This window comes from Meriones unguiculatus, chromosome 10 (assembly GCF_030254825.1).
Source record: "Meriones unguiculatus strain TT.TT164.6M chromosome 10, Bangor_MerUng_6.1, whole genome shotgun sequence".
Taxonomy (NCBI): Eukaryota; Metazoa; Chordata; class Mammalia; order Rodentia; family Muridae; genus Meriones; species Meriones unguiculatus.
This window is the reverse complement of record NC_083358.1, coordinates 83,972,847-83,985,029: the sequence shown is the minus strand read 5'-3', so window position 1 is coordinate 83,985,029 and position 12,183 is coordinate 83,972,847. Positions and strand designations below refer to the sequence as shown.

The 12,183-nt window shown below is 42.4% G+C and overlaps 1 long non-coding RNA gene across 5 annotated transcripts in view; it reads left to right on the top strand.

Annotated features, from left to right (window-relative positions):
* LOC132656909 (uncharacterized) overlaps positions 1-12,183 on the top strand; it is a 63,675-nt gene that overhangs the window by 42,388 nt on the left and 9,104 nt on the right. For all 5 annotated transcript variants that reach the window (XR_009594708.1, XR_009594711.1, XR_009594709.1 and 2 more), the window contains 2 exons: positions 6,125-6,554; positions 8,441-8,531. This is a non-coding gene — a long non-coding RNA (uncharacterized LOC132656909). The remainder of the gene's footprint in view (positions 1-6,124; positions 6,555-8,440; positions 8,532-12,183) is intronic.

Here is a 12,183-nt window from a genome sequence, read left to right as displayed (position 1 = left end):
TAGGAGCTGCCTGCTCTGCCTCTACTCTTGTTGGCTCACTGGAGCCTGCTGGCTGTGTCTGTTTCTCTTAGCTCCTGGAGCCTACTGTAAGTTGTCTAGGTACATCAGGCAGCTGCTATATGCCCTCCTGGGCCTCCATAATACTGGAATCCTCCCTTTGACAGGGTTCTTGAGGGCAACCATTTTTCCTAAGCCTCTCCCATCTCCTTTTCTGCTTCTGCTGGTTGGTTCTTTCCTGCTTTATCTATCTCTCAGCTCGCTCCTGGCACATGCTCTGCCTGTAACCTTGAGCTCTTCTCATTAAGAATTAGACTCCTCAACTCTTCACCTACCTTCTCTAATCTCTTTTCTCCTCAGACTCAAAGATTTCATTAAAGCCTCACTGTCCTACTGAAAACGACTTGGCCTCAGAACAAATTAGATAATCAGTCTCAATGCTGCACTCAGTTACCAAACTCTCAGATTATAACCTCTGCCACAGCGCAAGAAAATGATCTGAAAAATCTCCTTATCTTTTGAAGCTTTCTTTGCACTCCACTCTCAGAAATCTCTTATCACTAAGACTTTTTCACTCTTTGCTCTCTTCCCTCCCCTGATCACTGGGTTTGGTCTTAGAGAGACTCGAATGGTTTTAGAGGTGTGGATTATATTGAAAAATTGTTTCATTCAGTTCTACTCTACTAAAAAGCTGGCTGTGGAGCTGAGTTAGAGCCTGCTCATTCCAGACCCAAGCATGCTTGTTTAAAAGTTTCTCCCAAAGTCTCTGTCTTAGGTCAGGACAGGGAGAGTGAGAACAAAACAGAAAAGCTCAGGAAAAGAAGCCGTATCCAAAAACAGCTAAAAAGCAAATTATTCTAATATAGATTATTGCTACTTGTCTTATACTCTTTTTCTTGATTTTGTTTACTGTCTTTAAAAACAACAGTGTAATCACAGAAGTTTTACTCTGTGAATACTGCCCCCCCCCTTATAGCTCTGTTGGTATAATATTCTTGTGGAATGTATACAGTTTACCCTTGTTCATTCAAATGCTGATTTCTCTACCCCACTATCTGGTTTCAATCCGGACAATGCCTTGCGATGCTTATTCTAAGCATCACCTGTCTCAAGATTTTGTGAACATGCCACCATTTGTTCTCTGTGTTGTCAGTAAAACAATCAGCCAGTGCTGTGCAATGGTGAGAATAGGATGAGACATCCTGGTCCGGAGGGGAGGAGAAGAAAATGAGGAGGAGGAGGAGGAGGAGGAGGAGGAGGAGGAGGAGGAGGAGGAGGAGGAGAGGAAAGACTAGCAGGAGAGGTCTTCCAACAGATGAACTGGACCTAAGATATGACTAAAAGTGAGTATAATGGGTAAAATCTGAGTGGAGGAAACTATGCTGGTTTGGAGGTTTAGGATGGAGTAATCATTGCCCAGCACTGTGCTCTAGGTTAACTAAATACATCCTAGTCTCTGGTGGTGATTTGGGTATATAGCCAGTTTAGGAATAGCCGCTGATTAACTAAAAGATAAATCAATAATAAATATTAATATTCAACAACATAGCTCTAAAAACTTCAGATAAATTATTAACTTTCTTTTATCTGAGGACTTGTAAGACCATTGTATAAACTTTCTGTATCTCTCAGAATTTGTGAATTCATTCGGAATGGTTTAAAAATATCCATGAACAACCAGGTGAGGTGGTAGATGCCTATAACCCCAGCACTAAGAAAGGCAAAGGTAGGTGGATCTCTGTGAGTTTGAAGCCAGCCTGGTTTACAAAGCAAGTCCAAGATAGCTGAGGCTACACAAAAAAAACCTTGTCTTAAAAACAAACAAACAAAAAAATGTATCTGTAAACTCTGTAACAAAAAACTTAATTTAAAAATTATGATTTCATATATATAACACACACATATACATATATGTGTATATATATATACACGTGTGTATATATACATATATATATGATTGCTGTAGCATGCTTATAGGTGACTTGGATTCAACTCCTGTGTTCAACACCAGGCTTCCAAAAAATATTTTTTGGATAAGGAACAACATACATTTGATGAATAAGGTTTATGAATTCTTATTCTATTCAGGCTAGCAGAAATTACTTAGAACAGTGTATATCTAGCCTCATTGTCTTTCATAAATTTATTAAGCTTTAGCTATTTGGATAAACTGAGTCATACAAGAAACTGTGATATTTTGTAAAGGTATACTATGAAAGGATCAGGAAAATAAGGTTATCAGTCTTTCCGTGAATTGTACTCATGGTTTAAAGCTTTATTTTAATCCTAAAGAGTCTTCCATGAATCTTCAATTCAAAATTTTAAGGCTAAAACTTAACAGGAATAAAAATATAAAATTCTAATCTTAAAAAAGCTACTAACTTGTCATAAACTGTTAAAGATAATTAAGACATGTGAGTTGATAGCCACCTTATAAATGATCAGATTCTTTCATGCTCAGAACAGTATTTCTAGTCATGTAGTTCATTTGCAGGGATAAGCTTTAGCCTTCTACATATGTTGTCAAGGGTAAGCCTAAAACAAGTAACTTAAAACAAGTGAAGCTTGTTTAAAATCAGGTACGTTTACTCTTTTAGGTGATGGCTCTCAAACTCCTCAGAGAGATCTAATGAATATGGTACTTACGGGGTTTAACAAAACAGGCTTCCCATGGTAGACAGAAATGCCAACTCTTGGAGGCAGCCCTCAGGTGCCCTCCAAAGATGGGGCAGTAGACCTCACCTGGAACTTTTACTTCAAATGTGACCACAATGGTCACTGGGCAAAGAACTCCCCTTCATCTTGCCACCAGAACCCTGCCCCAAACAGTGGGCAAGCAAGACACTGAAAAACCAACTGCTTCTTCTTGCCTTCACAAGCTAGGTCAGCTCCCCAAGTCCATCCTCCGAAGAAAAATCTCTCAGATCTTCTGGGTCAGGTGGCCGAAGACTGATGCTGCCCTTCGTGGCAGCCCAAGACTCACTGCTGCCCTGTGTAGTGGACAAAGACTGATGACCTCTGCCCCCAACAAGCCATCAAGATCACCACGGAGGATGCGAGGCTGGCGGGGGTCCTAGCTTTATCAGACAGCTTAGCAGCAACAAGCCATCCTCAGCCAGCTCCTACCCTAATGGCTGTAGCTGCCTGGTCAGTCCACTCGAAGCTAGAAAGTCAGCTTTCACCTTTAAACAGTCTGACTTTAGTAACTTTGGGTGTAAAAGATGTACATGTTGTTTGTTTGTTGATGTTATAAACTTACAAACTTTAAAACCAAAAGTTTAAACTCGCAGACAGGTTTGCCTTGCTGGCAGGCTTCACATTGGGAAAGGTAAATTCACAAAACACGTTTCAATATAAAGCAAAACAACAACAAAACAAACCCTGCCTTTATTTAATTCCTTATCTAAAGAACTTGCTTTTCAATGACTGCTCTCAGTGGTTAACCACCTATGTCTCATGACTGGATGTTTCCAGATTTAAAAAAAAGAGAAAGTTTAAAGTTAATGTTCATTGTCAAGGTCTGAAGAAAATTGAATGCAAGTTATGAAGATCAGAGGAAGTCTTTGCTGGACAGGCTTAAGCTGGACAGTGTCACAGGCCTTTAATCCTACCACTCAGGGAGGCAAAAGCAGGGGATCTTTAAGTTCAAATCCAGCCTAGTCTACAGAGTGAGTTCCAGGAGAGCCAAGGCTACACAGAAAAAAACCTGTCTCAAAAAAAAAAAAAAAGAGAAAGAGAGACTTAAAAATGATACATTTGATATTAAGACTTCAAAGTTCAGGGTTTAATGCTAATCAGTGGACCTCTGATTTGTTAATCTGGCCTTGGTAACAAAAAACACTGGCTGCTAAACTTTTTTAAAAAAAATTATCATACTTAGCAGGGCCAGGCACAGTCTGTGGGATGTGCCAAGACAAGACGGTGAGCTGTGTCCAAGCCCTTACCAGGCTGGGCTGGAGCTACCCAGTAGGTGGTAGAGTGCTGAGAGAAAAAGAAGTGAGCAAACAGGTGGTGCAGAGATAGAAAAGGAAGAGAAGCTGAGCAGTGTGTGTGCTATGAAGAGAGGCGGAAATGAAGATGTGAAGGCAGTTGCTGTTCTAGGTCCTTGGAAAATGGTGAATTAATTACACTGTCCATCAATACAGCCAGTGACAAACACAAGTGCCAGTGGGCCTATGCCTTCTTTTCCTTTGAGAAAACTTGAGTCACTGTGACTTTCAGAGCTGCATCCGAGCCCAGGAAGAGGAGCAGTACCTGTAGAGTGGAGTCCCACAACTGACTGGACTTGTCCTCCTGTCTTTACTTCACCACTGGCCTATTTGCTAATCTCTTGTGGTGGACAGCTCAATGTTGAATTTCAATTTTTCTGTTCTGTGTTTAGCTTTGGCCAGGGACTTATTTCCTTTGGAATCTTAGGGTTAGACTAACATTTAACCATCCTACCTTCCAAAAGAAGATGTTATTGCTGACATGGTGCACACTGCAGCACTATGATGGGCAAGTACGTGATGGAGAGATGGCAGAGAAAGAGAAGTGGAATGGTTTGTGCACAACGAAGACAGGTAGAACTGTAGACATGAAAAACAACCTGATGTGAGTAGCCTACACTGCCACCTGAGGCCATGGTGATGTCCTGGCCTGTGCTGCCACCGAGGGCCAGTGGCCTTGCAGTAGCAGGGGTCTACTGTATGATGCCTGTGGCCCACATTAACACGAAAGGCTATTTGGATAGCTATCCTCTGGGCTGCTCCCTTGGACCATGTTGATGTCTGAGGGCTAAGCAGAGCTGGCTCCAACCCCTTGTCTGAGCAGGATGGCAGAGCAGGCCCCTAGAGTGGGAGAGCTGGCCCTGCCCTTCACCAGCCTTGAGGTGGTGTGAACACAGGAGAGACGACCTTACTTCCTACTCCCAGCTGCCTGCACCAGGTAGAAGAATTAGTCCCACACCTTGCCTGAGGAACGTGGGAGAGTGGGTTCCTCATCTAGCCTGTACAGAACAGTAGAGCTGACCCTGGTGGCATAGGTGCAGGAAAGCTGACCCTTCCCCTAGCTGGCTGTGCAGTGGCTAATGGTGTGGGAGAGATGACCCCACCCACCCCTTGATGCCTGTGGCAAGCTGGAGAACTCTACCACCACCGCCGCCACCACCATCACTGCCACAGGCTGCAGCACTTGGGGCAGTAGGCCCCACACCTTGCCTGGGCAACACAGTAGAGCTGTAAGGGGCAATGATTAGCCAGCCCCAGGCTCATGAGAGCAAGAGAGCTGGCCCTGATGGTGAGGGCACAGGAGAGCTGGTGAGCAGACCAACTCAGCTACCATTTAGGCCCAAATCTAAGACTTTGTGTTAAACCACCCTAACATCTACCCCATCTATGAACTGCTGGAGTGTGTGAAAGGGAGGGTCCTGCAAAACAAAGCTGCAAGAGCTCTATGACACAGGGCAAAACAACAGGGTATCTTGGAGGAGTCCTGGTGAGGCTCCAGCATGGAAATTGTGGCAGAAGCCAGAGCCCCAGAACCAGATCAATGACTCGCTGCAATGAAAATTTGCAAGCAAAGTTGTTTGTACAAAAGGGTATAATGTGTGACACTTCAGCTTTCACAGCGAGATGGTTTTTTTGTTTTGTTTTGTGGGGGAGGTTGCAAGGGCAGAGGACAGATATGGAGGGACAGGGAGATGAATGGGATTGGGGTACATGATGCAGAATTCACAAAACATCAAGTAAAATAAAAGTTTAAAAATTGTCAAAGCCACAGATTCAAAAATTTAAATTTCCCTTGGTTGTTTTCTAAATATAGACTTAAAAGTGCTTCTCATTGTGCTGAAAACACCCCAGGCTAATCTGCATGTCCAGACCTCTAGATATGTTCATTCTTTTTCCTAAAATCATCCTTTGTGTCCTCAAGTTCTTTTTCCCCTTTGTGCTCTTCCTTGTCAAAAAAAAAAAAAAAAATCCTGTCTTGTTACAAATAAATGTTTATACTTCTATCGTGTTGATAGCTTTTCAGGTTTTTATTTTTTCACTATGACTCCAACTGTTTACAGACAGTTGTTAACTGCTTTTTTTTTTTACAATGAGGACTTCGGTGTAGAAGTGACCAGGCTAATACCTTCTGTCCCCAGTCTGTATGCAGCCCTGCCCAGGAATCAACAGCATCCAACAAATTGCTTCAAAATGGCCTGCACCTTGTCAGCCCAGATGATCCTGCAAAACTGGTGAGCACCGAACTTGCCCAACAAGTCCAGCCAAGTGAAGAACTGGCTTGCAAACTATGGCCTCCAGCAACCAACTCCAAGGCGGTGATCCTTTGAGCTCCTTTGAGCAGCTAGCTCCTCCCTCTCTAGATGTATGTACTTCTGAGACCTAACATTCCAGCCTTTTGTTGGTGTTAAGGGATGACATAGTCACTTCTGCAGCTGCTTCCTGACTTGGGGCTTGAGAAAATGGGAATCTGGAATGCTGGTTCAAAGCAGGGGCTCAAGCCAGCAGGCAACGGAAGGAGACCAGGAGGAAAATCCGTCAGAAGCATCTGGTTTCCTGGCATCATGTCAGGTATTTTCACCTGAAAGAACCTGAAAAGGCAACAATTACATTATTACAAGAATAGAGATCAGTGCTCTAGACTCTTCCAGATGCCTCCGGACATTTTCTCTCTCTGACCCACAATAAAAATCTTTCACTTAACAGAACAGTCATGTTGGCAGTTTCTATCCTATGCCCTTTGCATACACTCTCCACCTCCAGCATGATTCCTCTAGACCTCCTAAGAGTCAGAACCTATTCTCAGTCCTATTGGCTACTCTCCAGAACTTGACATTAAGACACTATTCCTGATGTCATTTAAAAGAAAAAAATAAATAAAATCAAGCTGGTACTCTCCTGGAAGCTTCATTCCTGAGCTTGTAATTCTCTCTCCAAGTCTCAAGTGTTAGGGTCATAGGCATGTGCCAACACATTCAGCTCATGCAATATGTTATGCTGAGGATAATTCTACTGTAAGAATCACTCTGTAAATGCTTACCAGCTATAACACAAGGGGTGGTATTTTATTTCCAAGAGATAAAGACATTTTCCTGACACCCCTTTAGTATTAAACTACTTCATTAAGAAACCAGCAGCAGCTGAGCGTGGTAGCACACTCGGGAGGCAGAGCAGGCTGACCTCTGAGATCAAGGCCAGCCTGGTCTACATGGTAAGTTGTAGGACAGCCAGAGCTACACAGAGAAACCTATCTCAAACAAACAAAACAAAACAAACAAAAACCCAGGACCAGTCTCAAAGAGAAAAACATTCAACATCCCTATTTCTACTTTTCTTCCTTCCTTTCTTTCTTCTCCTTCTTCTCCTTCTTCTCCTTCTTCTCCTTCTTCTCCTTCTTCTCCTTCTTCTCCTTCTTCTCCTTCTTCTCCTTCTTCTCCTTCTTCTCCTTCTTCTCCTTCTTCTCCTTCTTCTCCTTCTTCTCCTTCTTCTCCTTCTTCTCCTTCTTCTCCTTCTTCTTCTTCTTCTTCTTCTTCTTCTTCTTCTTTCTCCGCCTTCTCCTTCTCTACTTCCTCCTCCTCCTCTTCCTTCTCCTCTTCCTCTTTTTCTTCTTGGTCTGAAAAAGAATATCGTATTTTTTAAATCTAAAACAAGTAACTTTTTCCAGCAAACACACAAAGAAGCATCTCAACTCCCTTTGAGCACCCTCTTCATTATCTATCTATACAAAATTGAGAACACTGACCTTTCTCTTCAAAGCTCAATGTGAGCTTGGTAAGGTGGCACACGCTTGGAATCCCAGCACTTGGGGAGGGAGAGGCAGGCGGATCTCTGTGATTTCAGGGCCACCATGGTCTACAAAGCCAGGACAGCCAAGGCTATACAGAGAAACTCTGTCTTGAAAAAACAAACAAACAAACAAAAATGCCAAGTTCGAGTTAGAAAAGAGACTTTATACATTTTGTAATTTAAATTCAGATAAGTGTTCAAGCCACCTGCTTGATTTTAGAGAGGTTTAAAACAAAGTTCAAGTGTTCATAATGCGAAAGATTTTAGCAGTCAAAACAAAATAAAGAAGCCATCCCTGTTTAAATTTAAGGCAATCTCTCAAATGTCAAGTACATCCATCTCCTTTTCATTAACCATCACATATGTTTTGGTCCAGAAATCTGTAAAGATGAAGTATGTAATGTTATTTCTGCTCTTGCTTTTTCTGAGATGACCTCAAGCAGGTCAGTGTTAAAGGACTGCCTCACAGTGAAGCAAGAGTCAACCCTGAAATTAAACAAACTTCTGATAACTTCTGCCCCAGTTTCAGAATGTCTTTCACCTTTCCCCTCATTGTTTTGACTCTTTAAAAAACGATCTGGATTGAGTGTTGGTAGTAGTGGAGGGTGGGTGGGAAATGGAGAGTTGACAGGGAGGATTTGTTCCTGTGCAAAGTCCAGCTTTTCTTGCAGTCACAGGTTGGGCAGAATGTGATCAGCAGACAAGCTCTCTCAATGAGGAGATGGGAAGAGACATCCCAGGACAAAGGGCAGGGGAGCAGAGGTGAGTAAGTTGGTCTTGTCTGGCAATTATGCTCTTTCTCCTCCCTTCGTATGTAATGTTGAGGTTATTGTTGTGCTAATTACTGAGGGAAGAAAATATAATGCTGAACAAAAGGGTAGAAGAGTTGTAATTATGTAAGTTTATATGTAGAAAAACTTTTATAATATATATTTAAGATTTCTTTTATTTATATACTTATATGTGGATGGACCTGTGTGTTCAGGTGCCTTCGGAGGCCAAAAGAAGACATCAGATCCCCTGGAGATGGAGTTATGGGTAGTTGTGAGCCAACTGATGTGGGTTTGGGGAACAATAATCCAGTCCTGTGCAAGAGCAGCAAGCACTTTTAACTCCTGAGGTGACTTTCCAACCCAAAAGTGTTATAATATAAAATCTTTAGATATGTGTGTATGTGCTTATATATGTATATCTATATATGTAAAAGGTTCCTGAGACATGCTTGAAGAATTGTTTATTTCCTCAATCATAAGAAGATACACTTAAAAGTTTCTGGTTGCTGCCAGCCAGATCTTAAGAGTCTCTCCAAAGAGATGGGATTTGGCCCACACAATAGATGTCCTTCCAATAGGTTCATTATATCAAGATGCTTAAAATTCAGACCGTGAAATACAAACTCACATGTTGACCTTTATCCCCCTTTGTGGGTGATGGAATAGGACATAGAATTTGTCACTGGTACCTGGCCTCCTGTTCTAGGGTTGGGTTCAGAAGCAGGAAGCTGGCTTGCAGAGGTGAACTTGGGAGACCAGAAGGGCCAAATTCTCAATCCCTTAAGATAGCCTCAATGAAAACTATCTCGAGAATCAGTTGAAACACTTTTTAGGCTGAAAGTGATGGCCTAGTGTGAACTAATGGAGATAGCCCTGTGAGTTCTAGGCAGATCTAGGGTTGAATTCCAGCTTTGTTGCTTAACTAGATGTATGAGCTGTGCAAAATATTTAAGTTCCTGTGTCTTAGTTTCCTAGTAGTCAAAATAATGGAAATCATAAATCTTGTAGGCTATGATCCTTTGATAGAAAGGGGCTGGAGTATAGCTCGATGATACTGTACATGTTTATCATGTTCTAGGCCCTGAGTTTAATAAATAATACCAAATAATTATAACAACAACACAATCTACTCAGTTTGTCTCATACAATTCTCAACTACAGTCTCACAATACCCAACTACAGTAGGATTCTGCTCTTATGCCCAGTTTGTGAGACCCCCAAAGACCGCCAGGAATCAACTCCGCTGCAAATACATAAGGGTTTATTTAATACAAGCTCAAGTCCGGTTCACAGCAACCTTCTTGGTGAAGATGAGGAGTGTGGTGGGTAGTCTAGGGGAACAGGGATTTTAAAGGGAAAAACTGCAAGTGGCGGGGTACATGCCTTGGTGTTACATGATTGGGTAAGGGAAACTGACTTTTGAAATGATTGATTTACTTTAGGCGCCAAGACCATAAAAATGGTCCTGGCCTGGCCATCTGGGCCAGTTTCCTAGCAATTGTATCTCTAGTGGGCAGGAAAAAAATACAGTAAGGCTAGTTCTTCCCTTCAGGTGGCTAGACATGTCTCCACCTGGCTGGCCTTTGTTCAGGCTTGTGCTTTAAACTTTAAACCACTAACTTTTAATTGTCTGGTCTCTCACTGCCTACTGACAGAAGTCTCTTTCTCATAGCCACAGCAGATGTAAGAAAATGGTGAGCCCCTATTTGTGGTTTTCTACCTCTCTCTAGCAGACTACCCAGGTATCTGGATTGTGGTTGAATGGCAGGTATCATTCCACACTGCCACAAGGAGTTAACAGATCTCAGGTTGCTAGACTGTGGAATATCAGAGAGCCTCATAATCTCTCCTCAGAGCCCCTATAGTACTGGTGCCCATCCGTCTGTCCATGGCATTAAAAACTCTTCCAATCACTCTGTTACCCAAAATGACAGCTCATTTCAGTGTCCTCCTTGAACCCCAAACCAGAAACTTTTCTGGACACCTTCATAGACATACTCAGAAATGTATTTCTATAATGATTCTAAATACAGTCAAGTTGAAATTGAGATTTACCATTGTCCCACAAGAGTAGCCTTTTCGGGGTGATTCCTTTAATTCTGAGGTCTACATGAGCTTTTTCATTCCTTAAATGTTAAAGGTTTCTTAAGACGTCTGCTACACTGCAAACCACTGTGTTTACAAGGCAGAAAGGCTAGTGCCTCAGTTCCACAAATAATACAACATCCCAGTGTGAGCATTGCACTAAAGAAGAAAGACTTGCCTATCATTGTCAGGGACCCTTAAATGGGAGCTGCATAGATTAGAGAAAGAGGCGACAAGGGTCTCCAACCTCACTTGTTGGTCAGTAAGTTAACTTTAAAATTCCAATTTTATTACAGGTAGCACAAGTGGAGAAGCATTTCCAGCCTGTTTTTGTTGACTTGGTTTTGTCATATTTTTATTCTGATATTGCAGGTCGCATCCCTGTCCTGCTTCTGCAAGAAGCTGGGTGATGAGGGCAGGCAGTATAACCCTCCTTGCTATCCCTTAAAGTCCCCAGAGAAGACTGGAGAAACAAAAACTTGAATCCACTTCAGTGGCTTTTTTGACTTTAATTGAATCACTCAACAAACAATTTTTTAGTTAGCTAATAGTTTTCATTTCTTTCCTTCTTTTCTTCCTTTCTTCATCCTTCTCCCCTCCCTTCCTCCTGCTCTCCTTTCTAATTCTTCTCCACCTATAACAAACAAGAGCACGTATAAGAAAGGGCAGAGATAAACAGATGGGAAAGGAGGTGGATGCTGTGGAAATGGCCTACAAAGGGTCTTGTGACTCCTGGTCCAGCTCTTTTTGAGCTATGCCTTTCCCCAATCTCACCAGCTCACTTTTATTCTCTGGAGTATCTTTTTCTTCTTTCTTTCTTTCTTTCTTTCTTTCTTTCTTTCTTTCTTTCTTTCTCCCTTTCTCTTTCCTTCCTTTTTTCCTTCCTCCCTTCTTTCTTTTAATAAACTTTTTTTCTGCTAAAAAAATATTCCAATTTTGTTTAAATAACATTAGTCTGGTTTTAGGACTGCCTAAGGGCAGTTAATCTAATCTAACTTGCTTCCCAGCATCACCAGTTGTGGGTTATTCGCCATCAGAGGGAAACCATGCTAGTTCTCAGTGCTGGGTTAGGAAAGGTGTCTGTAGGTATTGGCAGGTGTTTTGTATGGGAGGTGCAGGAGCGCCAGCCATCCACCACTGTTTCTTACAGACTTCCCAGTAGAGTCAAGGGACAAGGCAGACATATCAGTCAGAGCCATGGGTTGGGCAAAGGGTTGCAGATTCAGCAGTCAGTTGGACTTAAGGCCTTCACACCAGTTTAGGAACACCACAGTGGGGTTTTTCCTTCAGAAAAACAAGCCCTATTCAACCCCCTCCCTCCTGCCCCTTTCTCTAGGCTCGAGGTAAATAAAATTCCCATTCTTTTTCACTCACACAACAATCAGCACAGAAGACTTCTGACACCAGATCTTCCCACACGCCAAGAAGTTCTTAGGTGGGTGCCAGCTAGTGTCCTCTAATCCAATTCAGCTTTGACTCTGTCTATTTCAAGATCCTGTCAAACCTCATAATTTGAGGCCTTGGTCCCCTAAGGCTGTTTTCTTCCCACCTCCCAG